Raw genomic sequence first — 12,581 nt, forward strand, 5'->3', positions numbered from 1 at the left:
TGAAGGCTTGTCAAGAAATCTACAGTGTCTTCCTACAGGGCAATGTGTGCACTTTACTTTTAGAGAGGAATTGCAAAAGGCTTCATGAACAAGGATTAGTTCTCACACTGTGTAGGGAAAACTGTTATGGAAACATAGAATGGTTTGGGTTGGAAGGGACCTTAAAGATTATCTGGTTCCAGCCCCCCTGCATGGGCAGGGACACCTTCCACTAGACCAGGTTGCTCAGGCTCCCATTAACCTGGCCCTGAAAACTTCCAGGAAGGGAGCAGCCACAACTTCCTTTGGCAACCCATGCCAGCATCTCCTCACCTTCAAATTAAAGAATTTCTTCCTAATGAATAACCTAAATCTCTTGGTTGGGGACTGCAGAACTGGACACAGTACTCTAGGTAGGGTATCAGAAGAACAGAGTAGATGGGGAGAATCATCTCTCTCAATCACCTGTCTATGGTTCTTTTGATGCAGCCCAGGACCCAGTTGGCTTTCTGAGCTGCAAGCACACACTGACAGCTCATGTTGAACTTCTGGTCCACCACCACACACAAGTCCTTCTCCTCAGGGCTGTCCACAGTCCTTTCTCCTCACAAGAGGAGGTGCATTAACCTTTTTGCATGAATACATATGTATAGAAAGAGAAGGGGTCCTTGCAATTGCAAAATTTTAGGTGTAAAAATCAATTATTTTCAAAGGCTTTTCCCTTTAAGTTTTCCTGAAAGGAGAATGTAATCGGTAGTTTAAAGGAGAATATAATCAACCAGTATTTAAGTATTATCCACTTTACACTGAACATTACAAACAGGAGGCATCCTTTACATGGAGCTGGATTTAGATAATATTTATAAGCAATGATAAGTGATTGCACTGTGTAAGTTCATTGCAATGACTCACAAATGCAAACCAACAAGCTTCCAAAAACCTAAACACATCTGTGAACTAAGCCAGTCAAAAAATTTTTGCAACAATACAATTATACATGTCCAATGGAGAAACATTAACACATTCAGATTTATTTTGTTCTTCCTCACAAACCTATCTGATTAATTTTTGTTTACCTCTATTCCCCTTAATTGTGTGTTCTCATAAACTCAAGTTCTCAATCATTTTTACATCTTGTGCTTTTACTGTCGCTTGCATTGTAAGGCAGGCATGTTATTAATTATTCAGATGTAACAGAGATCAGAATCCAGTCTTATTTACATACTATGTAATATTTTTCCTTATGACTTGAGAGCAATAGTGTAAAATATGTAAATGGCTGAAAGTTAAAGATAAAATATGCAAATGTTGTTTATTTCCTTTTCAGAGCAGATCTAGGGATAAATAAAGACCAGCTGACAGTGCTGTTAATAGAATTTACCATTAGAAATATATATCAAATGCCATCTAGTCAGCTGCATTTTTTCAATAATTATTTAGAAATCTGTGTGCAGAACCTAACTAAATACCATATAGATATTTAAGATTAGGGCAAAATAGCATGTAGGCATTGAGCCACTGAAAGCTTCAGCTGTGCCATTCCCAACAGTCATTTATGTAAAACAGGACAGTCAGGAAGATCCAATAAAGAGAAGTGTGCATCTCAGATTCTCTCCTGGCTGTAAGTACTAAATTCAGGATTCCAATTAGTTACTTTTGAGACCTTCATACCTAAAAACTCACCTGGAAGCTATAAGATTACTATCTTAAAAGATAGATTTTTACACATATACCTATCATACATTTCTTCTTGGAAAAAAACTCATCTTCAGCCTTTTTAAGCTAATAAATACCAAAGATTTTCTAAAATTTTTAAAATTTCCCTAATAAGTATAAAAAGAAGATATCAGTTTATCTCAGAACTATGTCTCCTTTATGTTCATAATTACAAAGCAAAAATTCAAAAAGAAATGGAAATAAAATACCTATTTACCACTGTCTGTGTAGAGGACAAGATTCAACATTACGTTTAAAACATGATAAATGCTGAAAATAATCCTTAAACACTGGTTTCCAAGAAAGAAGTTTCCTGTCAACCATAGTTCATTTAGAGGAATAACAACTGGCCAATTATTTATTGTTTATTTATTTATTTATTATTTATTACATATCTCATTTTCAAGACTAAATTCTGCTGAATTAGCGGACTGTGATACTGTGACTAAACACCATCACAAGGTCCCATTAGTTTGTCAGCTAAATCAGCTTGGCTTTTGCAGAAAAATATTATTACTACAAAATTCAGTGAAAAAAAAAAAAAGGAGCAGGAAATAATAATAATATAATAATTAAATAAAAGTAATGTAAGGTAAGAAAATATATCTACAATTAATTCACTATAAATTTAGTAAGATTATATTCAGACAGGATGCACACAAACTACAAAGACAAAGAACTAACTTGCTGGAAGTTTGAAACTATAAATAACCACTCACTTCCAAAAGAAATATGTTCAACTGTATTCAGGAAAATTTTTTTGCTTGTAGTTTTCCGACCATATTTGTGAATGAAATATAATGTAATATAATGTAAAATAATGTAATATAATATTTAGCAGAACCCAGGTACTAAAAGTATCCATTTACAATTGTCCTTTATTTTAAGTGAATGTTAAATTATTTTTAAAAATTAAAGAATAAACTTATTGTTCTTCAAACACAAAACTGTTCAAGCTAGTAACATGATCGCTTTATAAAAATGTGTGTCATTCTGAGCATGTACAGCATAGTAATAAATCTCTCTGTAAGTATTGACAGAACCTGTCAGTTCTAGACCAGGTTTCCAAGTGAGATCCAATTACCCATTTTTCCATCTCTTGCTCTGACAGACTTGCTTCATTAAAAAAACTCTCTGTCCCATTGCAAAAAATCTCCATAATTATATGCATTTTACTTCTCCTGAACAACTAGGGAATAGGAAAATGAGATGGTATTTTGTTGGCTATGGTAATGTGCATATCTCTTGAGTATTGCTTTGAATTAATAATTTTTTAGTATACAGAGTCATTGTTGTGAAAATAAATCTTTTTTCATCTGTTTATCTTTAAATCTTGCAATATGATGGAAATTCTATGAGTATGATCTGATGGGTAGTTTCCACTTATTCCAGTGGAAATTAGGAACAATCATGATTAAATACTTTAAATAAGCTTTTGCACATTTAATATTATTTTACATTTGTTCTAGGTACCCATGCTTAGATGCAATTCTCATCCAGGAAACTAATTATTTTTATACAATAATGAAAAATATAACCAGAATTAAAATCCAACTTAACATCTATTGTGCTCTCATAATCTTCCAGTACATCTGACTATGTTCACTTTTGGAATTCATCGTTCAACAGAGGAAAACTGAACAACTATTTAATTTTTTTTTTTCTCCTCATAGTGAAACCAATCTAAGCAGCATGTGAATGTTTTTTTTTGCTGTTTAATATACTTTTGGGTTTAATTAAAGGGCATCAATACAGTCTGTGAAGCATACAGAGAGAGATTTAGGTCACCTTAAACTAGCCACCTAGAATTTCATTTGCCTAAGCATGGGCGTAGTGCCATTTTACATGTTTGAGGTGCCTAGCAGAGCATAGATCTCCAATAGTTTCTTTGCTGCAAATTTGTAACTGCCAGTTCTCTAACAATTATTAGATACCAGTGGGTTTTTCAAATTACAGTAAATGACTCTGTGAGTAGCTGAATCCTCTTTCAACACTATTTTAGGTGCCTCTGACTAGACTGCATTACATTGCTTCTTCAGAATTGTGGCGTTCTCTGAGGAATTATAACAAATGTCATAGAAGAGTTCCAGATCAAGTCAGATTAAGGTCTTAGATATATTGCATGCAGTATAAAGTCATCAATAGCCTTTCAGGAGATCAGCATTATTCCCTAAAGTTCTGGGCATATATGCACTTATTGAGAGTTTATTTGTGTTTTAAGTGTTTAAGTATATCAACATTATGCTGACAAAAGGGAGAAGCAGTGTTTTAGGATATGAATTATAAGCAGGCTGAACCTCTTTCTACCCTTACTAAAGTACAATTTAGAAATAATTTACAGTGATGTGAAAGCATTCTGACAATTCTTTACTGAAAAGATTCTCTAATATTTGACTGAATTGAAACAAGAATGTAATGCTGAATATATTTTTAAAATAATGCTCATTGTCTTCGGGCACTGCATAGGATGTAATTTATTTCACTCTCTTATCTAATTGTTGGTATTTAAAGTGTAGAGCAAATATGATTTTATCATATTTTTCACAGTAATTTTCTCTACAGAAAGTTTAACCACTTACACATAAAGAACAAAAGGATCCTGTGAAATTAAACAACAACAAAAAGACATGCGATCAGAAGACAGACTCAAAGATGTGGCTCACCATTAACATAACTCCATACATTAAAATATCTGTACGTCAATATAGAAAGACATTTGGACCAAATATTTCACCATATATTGTAGCTGCTTTGTTTAATATGTTAGTTCATGTGCCACTGAACTGCAAATGACAATACACTGAACACTAAAATTTAAAGTAGTAAGTAACTATAAAAGCACTCATTATGTATTTATTTGCAGCTAGAAGAAAAACAATCAATTCACAAAATGGTATTCACAGCTAAAATTAAATGGTAAACTAGCAAGGTGCAATTGGGTAAGTGTCACAGTTATTCATGGTCTTGTATCTAAGTGAGAGTTTGTCTGCATTTTAATTAGTAGAGAATAAACATCTTACAAAATAGATAGCACTTCTGGACACAAATCATTATGCTCTTATAACTATAAAAACTATTTTTATAAGTATAAAATTATTTCTGGATTTCAAATAGACAAAGTATATATTTTTCTTCTAGTCACAAATTTTCTATTACACTATTACTAAGCATCACTCTCAGGTATCACCTTCAGTATGTAGATCTCATTAAGAGTTAAAATTTTACAGTTTTGACTTAATTGTCAACATAAGTAAAATATATCCTGGACAGTTTCAGAGTGGAAAATCATACCATATTACATTAAGTTCCTAAGCAGTTTAGTACTTCTTGTGAAATCCTACCTATCTAGTTCTGTTTTGAAAACAGTTTACAATTTTGAAGTTTTTGTTGTATTTTTACAAGTTCATTTAATAGGAATTTTTTAATAGAAATAATTCTCAAATCCTTAAAAAAAAATATTTTTCATTTAACAGATTCAGCTTTTTTTTATAGTGTAATTTTTTTCATATTGCCAAATTTCATTAATCAAAATTGATACCTGGTGGTTATTTTATATGAGGAGATACTTATGAATGTGCACAGGTCTGTAAATGTGAGCAACTAGACTCTAACCAGCTTACTTCTTTTTCTAGTTTTCCTCTAGAAATTATGGTGGATTTAATCTAATTTGTCTCATGTCTGGAGTTAAGAATTTTTTATGACCTACAGAGAAAGGCTGAGACAGTTGCAGTTGTTTAGCCTAAAGAAAAGAAGTATCAAAGGATATTTGGCCCATCAGTACTAAAAGGCAGCTTGTAAGAACAATGGAGAAAGACTTTTTACCAGAGCTTCTAGTGACAGTAGCAGGGTGTTGCAGATGAGAGTGGAAGATCATAAGGGTACTTAAAGAAGTATTGAAAAAGATATCAAGGAAAGGTGATTTTAATACAGATTTATGAAAGTGCAACTGAACAGAATTCGATGACATGGTTCACTCTATTGCAAACTATGTCTGAGGGATGGGTAGGGGTTAGAGTTGAATAAGATCCCCCACTTAAATGGAGATCAGAGGAAATAATTTGCATGTGAATAAGGGATACTGAGTCAGGAAAGGGTTGTAGTGATTTGTACAGGAATCAAGCAGATAAATCAAGAAGACCCTGCTTTTGAGGCACAAGGTTCAATAAAGACCTTCTTGTTTTCTAAACTTCTGAGAAAGGAGCCTAGGTGCAGCTGAATCCACCCTGACTTGGTCAACAGTTTACATCTTAGGGGTTTAGATGTCAGGATTTCAGTGCAGAGCTTTAACACATTATGGGTCAGATGTGATTTGAAATAGTAGTAAATTAAGACTGATTACCACTACTATAATGAATTTAGAGTATACGATAACAAAAGTAGATTATATGATTTTCAAGCAGCTTAATAATTTATTATAAGCAATGTAGAGGTTAATTAAAGATCAACAAAGTTTCTAGACAAATTGTGCAAACATGCATGTGCATATACACACAAACATAAAGGTTAACCTGTAAGATGAGATGTTAAATTGTTAAATTTTGGTACTTAATTTGATTAAAGAATGAAGAAATCCTTTACAAAGAGAGTGATGAAGTACTGGAACAAGCTGCCCAGAGAAGCAACTGGAATACATCATACCAAGACATTTTTCATGTATAAAGGATGAAAAATAGTTTGTTTTCTACATAAATAATTGAACTAAGTTGGAATTCATTTCTCCAAAATAATGCTAAGTAATGTAAAATATAGTTTTAAATCTGATGTGCCTAATTTTCCTTTTTTAATGAGAAATTGACTCCTTCACCGTGGAATAATTACTATCTGCTGTTCCTAAGACTTCCAGGAATAAACGATCTAGTCAGGATTAGAACTAAAAAGCACAGCTGATTAAGCCACTGCAAACAAGCCTTTCTTCAAGTAAGTTTCAGCTGACATTGTTCTCAGTCTCAATTAGGCACTTAGAGCATTTACTTACTAAATAGTTACTTGCTGATCAGCAATTGCTATAGCAGTTTCATGGGGTGTAGTGAAAATATTCAACCAGAAAAGGGAAATGTAACTGTCACAGTCAGCAGAGGCCCTGGCGTTATATGCAATGGTAACCTAATAAACTGGTGGTACAGCACTGAACTGGAATAATACAATTCAGCATTTTTTTCAGAGGAGAAGTGACATGATTTAACTTCATGTTTTGATTTGAAAATGCACACCATTATTTCTACTGCATTCCATGATAATGTTTATCAAAAGTATAGCCTAGTAACTTAATATCTGTTTCATAAATGACCTTATAAAAGTGTTTTCCAAATGATACCTTCATTGCAGAAGGGCAAACTTTGATTTCTTTAGGAGGCTACTTGATAGAATCCCTTGGGAAGTAGCTCTGAAGGGTTATCAACATTGAGAAGGCTGGATATTTTTAGGAAGGGAGTCTTATAGATACAGGAACAGGCTTCCCCCCTGTGCCTTACTTAAGTCAAGCTGGCCTCACAGAAGACTGGCATGGCTGAATTGGCAGTTCTGGCTACAACTGAGGGGGAAAAAAAGGAGATTACACCTCTGGAAGAAGATTCTGGCATTTATGGCTACAAAGATGTCATGAGGCTATTCAGGGAGAAAGTTAGAATGTTCAAAGCCTAAATAGAAATTAATCTGGTTTCTGACATAAATGACAATAAAAAAATTTTTACAAATATAATAATAGCAAAAAAAAGAGTAGAGAGATCCTTCACACCATATCACATGCAGAAGACAACATGTTAATGAGGGATGAGGAAAAGGCTGAGATGTTTAATGTTTTCTTTGCCTCAGTTGTTAGTAATAAGATCAGTGGCACTGAAGGAGTTCTATCCCTCAGACTAGCAGACAAGGAGGTGAATGACCCCTCCACAATCCAAGAGAAAATGGTCCGTGATCTACTGCACTACATGGATATACACAAGTCTACAAGGCAAATGGAATGCACCCAAGAGTCCTGAGAGAGTTGATGGGGGTGCTCACCAAACCACTTTCCATCACTTATCAGCAGTCCTGGCTGACTGGGGAGATACCAACAGCTTGGAAGTCAGCCATATATACGGCCAAGTCACCTATATATGACTATAGGTATGGAAGGATGAACCAGAAAACTACCAGGCTATCTGTTTCATTTCAGTGCCGTTCACTTATGAGCACAGAAATATGCTATATTTTTGGTCTGATCTTATAATATCATGGTGCTTAAAGAAGTATTAGTAGTTGTTGTTACATTAGAAGTCTTCATCTGCTTCTTTCACTGACTCATAGTCAGTGAAAGAATGACTTTTTTAACAAAGAGTGAAGCTAGAAAACTTTACATCATTCATTTTTGCCTGAAATTTATCAAATAGTATCTATTTTTACCAAAGTAACATAATATCCTAAACTCGTTATGTATGTTGATCAGCAATGATATGGAGCCTTGGTCTGATTTTCTCAAATATTAGAATGTGATTATTCCTCTAAATAAATCTAAGATACTTCTTGTAAGCTAAGGGTCATGTTTTTTTCTTCAGCCTCAAAATATGGTAAAAAAAAATATAATAAACTTATTACAACAGTGTCAGAGATGAGCCAGAAAGAATTTCAAAAGTAAACAAGAAAACAAAAACAAAAACAAAAAAGTCACCCTTAAAATTCCTAAGTCTGGGAAAAAAAGAAATCTGACATAACAGAGAGCTTTATGACTCATCTAGAAATGGTGAATAAGGACCACTTTTTCTCTTCTCTTGGTATGGAAGAACTATGGGGTCACCAGATGAAATTAGTACATTACACTAAGGAGACCATATCTTGAATTTAGCCCTGCCTTAAGCATGAGGTTGAATTATATTTTAGCTTTCAGTTTTCCCAGGATTCTATGCTGAGAGAATTGAAAATGTACTTAGATTTAAGGAAAGACTGGACAAATTTACCTAGTAATTTTATTGAAGTTTTCTAAATTGTTAGAAACAAATTTGATCCAGGAAGCCATGAACTGACAGATAGTACTTGGAAGAAGTATAGTGGTTTTGAATGTTGTTTTCAAACCTAGGCATTTGTTATGCCTACTGTTGGGAAAACATGTTCTGATTATGTAGAACATCAGATATATCCACTAATGTAGATGTGTTGTGTTTGCTCTTGTTGCCTTCTTTGAAACTATCATTACATTGATTACTGTTATCAAGGCTGAAAAATTTGCCAGAATGTATATCTACTCCAAGTTTCTCTTTAAGTCTTCTTTCTTTTCATTTTTTTAATTTTTCCCTCTTCTTTCCTCTAAGCCTTGTGGGTTTTTTTTCTTTTTCTTTTTCTTTTTTTTCTTTATGTCAGCAGGTATTATTGTGAAGTATGATAGTAATCTCTCCTTTTTTCTTGTTTTCCCTTTTTACCACTGAGTAAATTCCTTCAGCATTCGTTGTTAAGATTCTTTTCACTGAAGCTCCCAAGGTACAAGGCATCTTATCTAAATTAGTTCCATAGCTTCTCTCCACAGACAAAAGAGAAATGCAGATTCCTTCACTGAATTAGGTGAGGAAAAAAACATTTTTTTTTTTTTTTCCTGATGTTTCTAGTTGTTTCTACCTCTTGACTGTTTAGACTGCAACAAACCTAGTACAGCTCTCCTCCTCAGTTTCCATCTTGGCTTCTTACATGGCAACCAACCTTACATTGAAGGTTAGACCTGTTTCTTCTTTACAACTTGTTGCCAAGCTTCTTTTGACGGCAATATAAAGTGTAATCACAGAATCAGCCAGGTTGGAAGGACCTCTGAGATCATTAAGTCCAACCTTAATACACTACTGCCATGGTTACTTGACCATAGCACTGAGTGCCACATTCAGTCTCTTCTTAAAAATCTCCAGCAGCGGAGAATACACCACCTCCCTGGGCAGCCCATTCCAATACCTGATCATGCTCTCTGTAGTGAATTTCTTCCTAATATCTAACCTAAACCTCCCCAACAGAGGTTAAGTCCATGCCCTCTTGTCCTACTGACAGCTGCCTAGGAGAAGAGACCGACCCCCCCTCCCCCGGCCCCCCGTCTGCCCCCTCCTTTCAGGGAGTTGTAGAGAGTGATGAGGTCTCCCCTGAGCCTCCTCTTCTCCAGATTGAACACCCCCAGCTCCCTCAGATGTTCCTCATATAACTTGTCCCTTCACCAGCCTAGTTGCCCTTCTCTGGACCTGCTCCAGCACCTCAGTGTCTTTCCTGAACTGAGGGGCCCAGAGCTGGACACAGTACACAAGTTGTGGCCTCACCAGTGCAGGGGCAGAATCACTTCCCTGGACCTGTTGGCCACACTGTTCCCTATACAGGCCAGGATGCCATTGGCCACCTGGGCACACTGTTGGCTTCAGCTTCCCATCAGTCCAAACTCCCAGGTCCCATTCTGCTTGTCTGCTCTCCAACCACCCTGTGCCCAGACTGTAGCACCGCATGGGCTGTTTTCCATAGTTTGTTATGTTACAGACTACTCACTGGAGATTAGGTTTATGCTGGTGAGTGGTGCTGATCATCTCTCTGCTGCAGTACAGTGATTTCTCTCTGTACAGAGCGAGAAGAAAACAGCTGAGGAAGGTTACGCTGGGATGATTCTTAAGGAAGTTCTGGTGAGGGTAAGGCCAAAGCTCCCCATGTACTGCTGCCTTAGTTTAGGACTTAATCTATACTCAACTAGCCCCTGAAACCATCAGACTAGTGCATTAAAAATAATTTTAAGAAGTTAACAATCTCTTAGGTACGCGTAAGACTTCGCATTTATTATGGGGAAGAACTCTGATAATGAGATAGAAAATTATTTGAAACTGACACATAACAAAGTGGATTAAGTATATTTTTATCAGTATATTTTATGGCAAACTAATTAAGGGATAATATAGCAATAGAGTACTGTCTGTTACATATTAAGATTTGGCTTAGAAGAATTATCACATTATAGGAATGAATCCTATTCCTACTGATTATTATGACAAAACTGTCATTAACCAACCAAGAACAAAAATTTGTTCAGGAGCAGAATATTTTTAAAGTTTAAATGACGTAATTTATAACAGAACTGAGTATGCATTTGGGGAAAAAGAAAAGAACCAGTAAACTCCTGTATAGTTAGGAATGTTCCTTCTCAAGCTAAATGATGATGATAAGAAGCCTTTCACATTTGCTTTACTAATTGAGACATGACAAGCATCCAGACAACAGACTGGGCAACAGAAAATAAATGTTGGCTACTGGAAGAAATTGAAAGGCAGCTGAAACCTCTGTTTTGCCATGGTCTTTCAGAATCATCCATTGCTAACCTGAGAAAAAAGACAAAAAAAGGACAAATGTGACCAAGATGGCATTGATATAGCATATTTTTCAAGCAATCATCTTAAATGAAGTGCCTTCTTTTGGCAGATTATCTAGATGGAACAGTAATATTCTGCTTGTGTGTCTTGGAAAGGGACGATAAACATCCCCAAACATGTATCATTTTGAACATTGATGTTTGCAATTTTCAGTGTGAGCAGTGTATTTCTAGGTAGCAGATGTCATGTTACATCAAATTAGTGTTTGTTTTGGGGTTGGTTTTTTTAAATTGTTTTTTGTGTTAAGTATGTAACTAAATTGGGTGCTAGCTGATGGTTGGGTAATGATCAAATGCATAACACAAATAATGATGAACTTCAAAACAAATTTTCTTATGTTTTTATTCAACAATGCTTCTTTAAAAATATCTTAAAATTATGGGGGGTTTGCTTGTGTAAATTTTCCTTATTTGCATAAATTTTAAAGTCATTCCCTCACAGTTTACTGTGCAGCACAGTACACTATGTTCTGTGAAAGTGATTGCTCTGGGGAAGAGGGTGATGGCCCCATGGGAGGGATAGGGTGTGTGCAGTGGGCTCAGTGCTAAAGGAGAGTGTTGGGAGAAGGGGACTCACAGGCATCAGGACTGTCTAACTCCCCAAAACAGCAGGGGTTTTGCTTGCTAAAGAGAAAAAATGTAGGTCTTAGAAATGGTTAACAAAGAATATTTGCCTCAGTAGCCAAGAATTTGCCATACTGGAAAGGAACACTGGAAAGAAAGTTGCCATCCTGGAAGGGAACACTGGAAGAAAAGTTGCAGTGACCAAGAAAAATTATTTACAAGGCCTTCTAAGGAGTGGATTTCAATCAGCAAATCTGAGCGAAATTAATACTGAATTTAATAAACAGGAGTATGATTTAGATTCTGGGACAATTGGAGGTTTAGAGATGAAGATGCATATTCCCAATTATTCCATAATAAATATAATAAAGCAAAGATTAGCTTGCTGTGCCACTTCATAATTATTTAGACCTGCTTAAAATATAGCATTATTTTTGTCTCTCTCAATAGAGTGGCATACAAAATCTGCCAGGTATTAGTCTGACAATAGTATCTAATGGTTCTTGCTTATGTTCAATCAGTTTGTGATCACATGGATTCTGCCATGGTGATACAAACTTCTAACATATTCAAAGAAGTTCATAGTTGTTGAATGAACTTCATAAAGTCATGAAAGGACTAACAGATGCTTTGTGCACTGATAGCATGAGGTGCATGTTTACATTTCGCATTACTTCAATAACTTTTGCCCAGCCATGTATAGCATTTTGCTGACTTTATTGACAATGACATAGCAGAGCATATGGTCTTCTTTTTAACATCAAACAGTAAGTTTTTTTAAAAAAATTAAGTTTCATCCTAATGTTGTTTTCTTATTCACTATATGATTCTATGAGAGTCTTTCACTATCCTCAAAAGCAACATATGTGAGCTTTCCATACCTTTAAATTCTCTTCATTTCGCAACAAAAAGGGAAGGAATTACAAACCTGAACTATGTGTTTTACAGGTTCTTCAGCTGTCTCTAAACGATT

Source organism: Calypte anna, chromosome 1 (assembly GCF_003957555.1).
Source record: "Calypte anna isolate BGI_N300 chromosome 1, bCalAnn1_v1.p, whole genome shotgun sequence".
In the NCBI taxonomy this organism is placed as follows: Eukaryota; Metazoa; Chordata; class Aves; order Apodiformes; family Trochilidae; genus Calypte; species Calypte anna.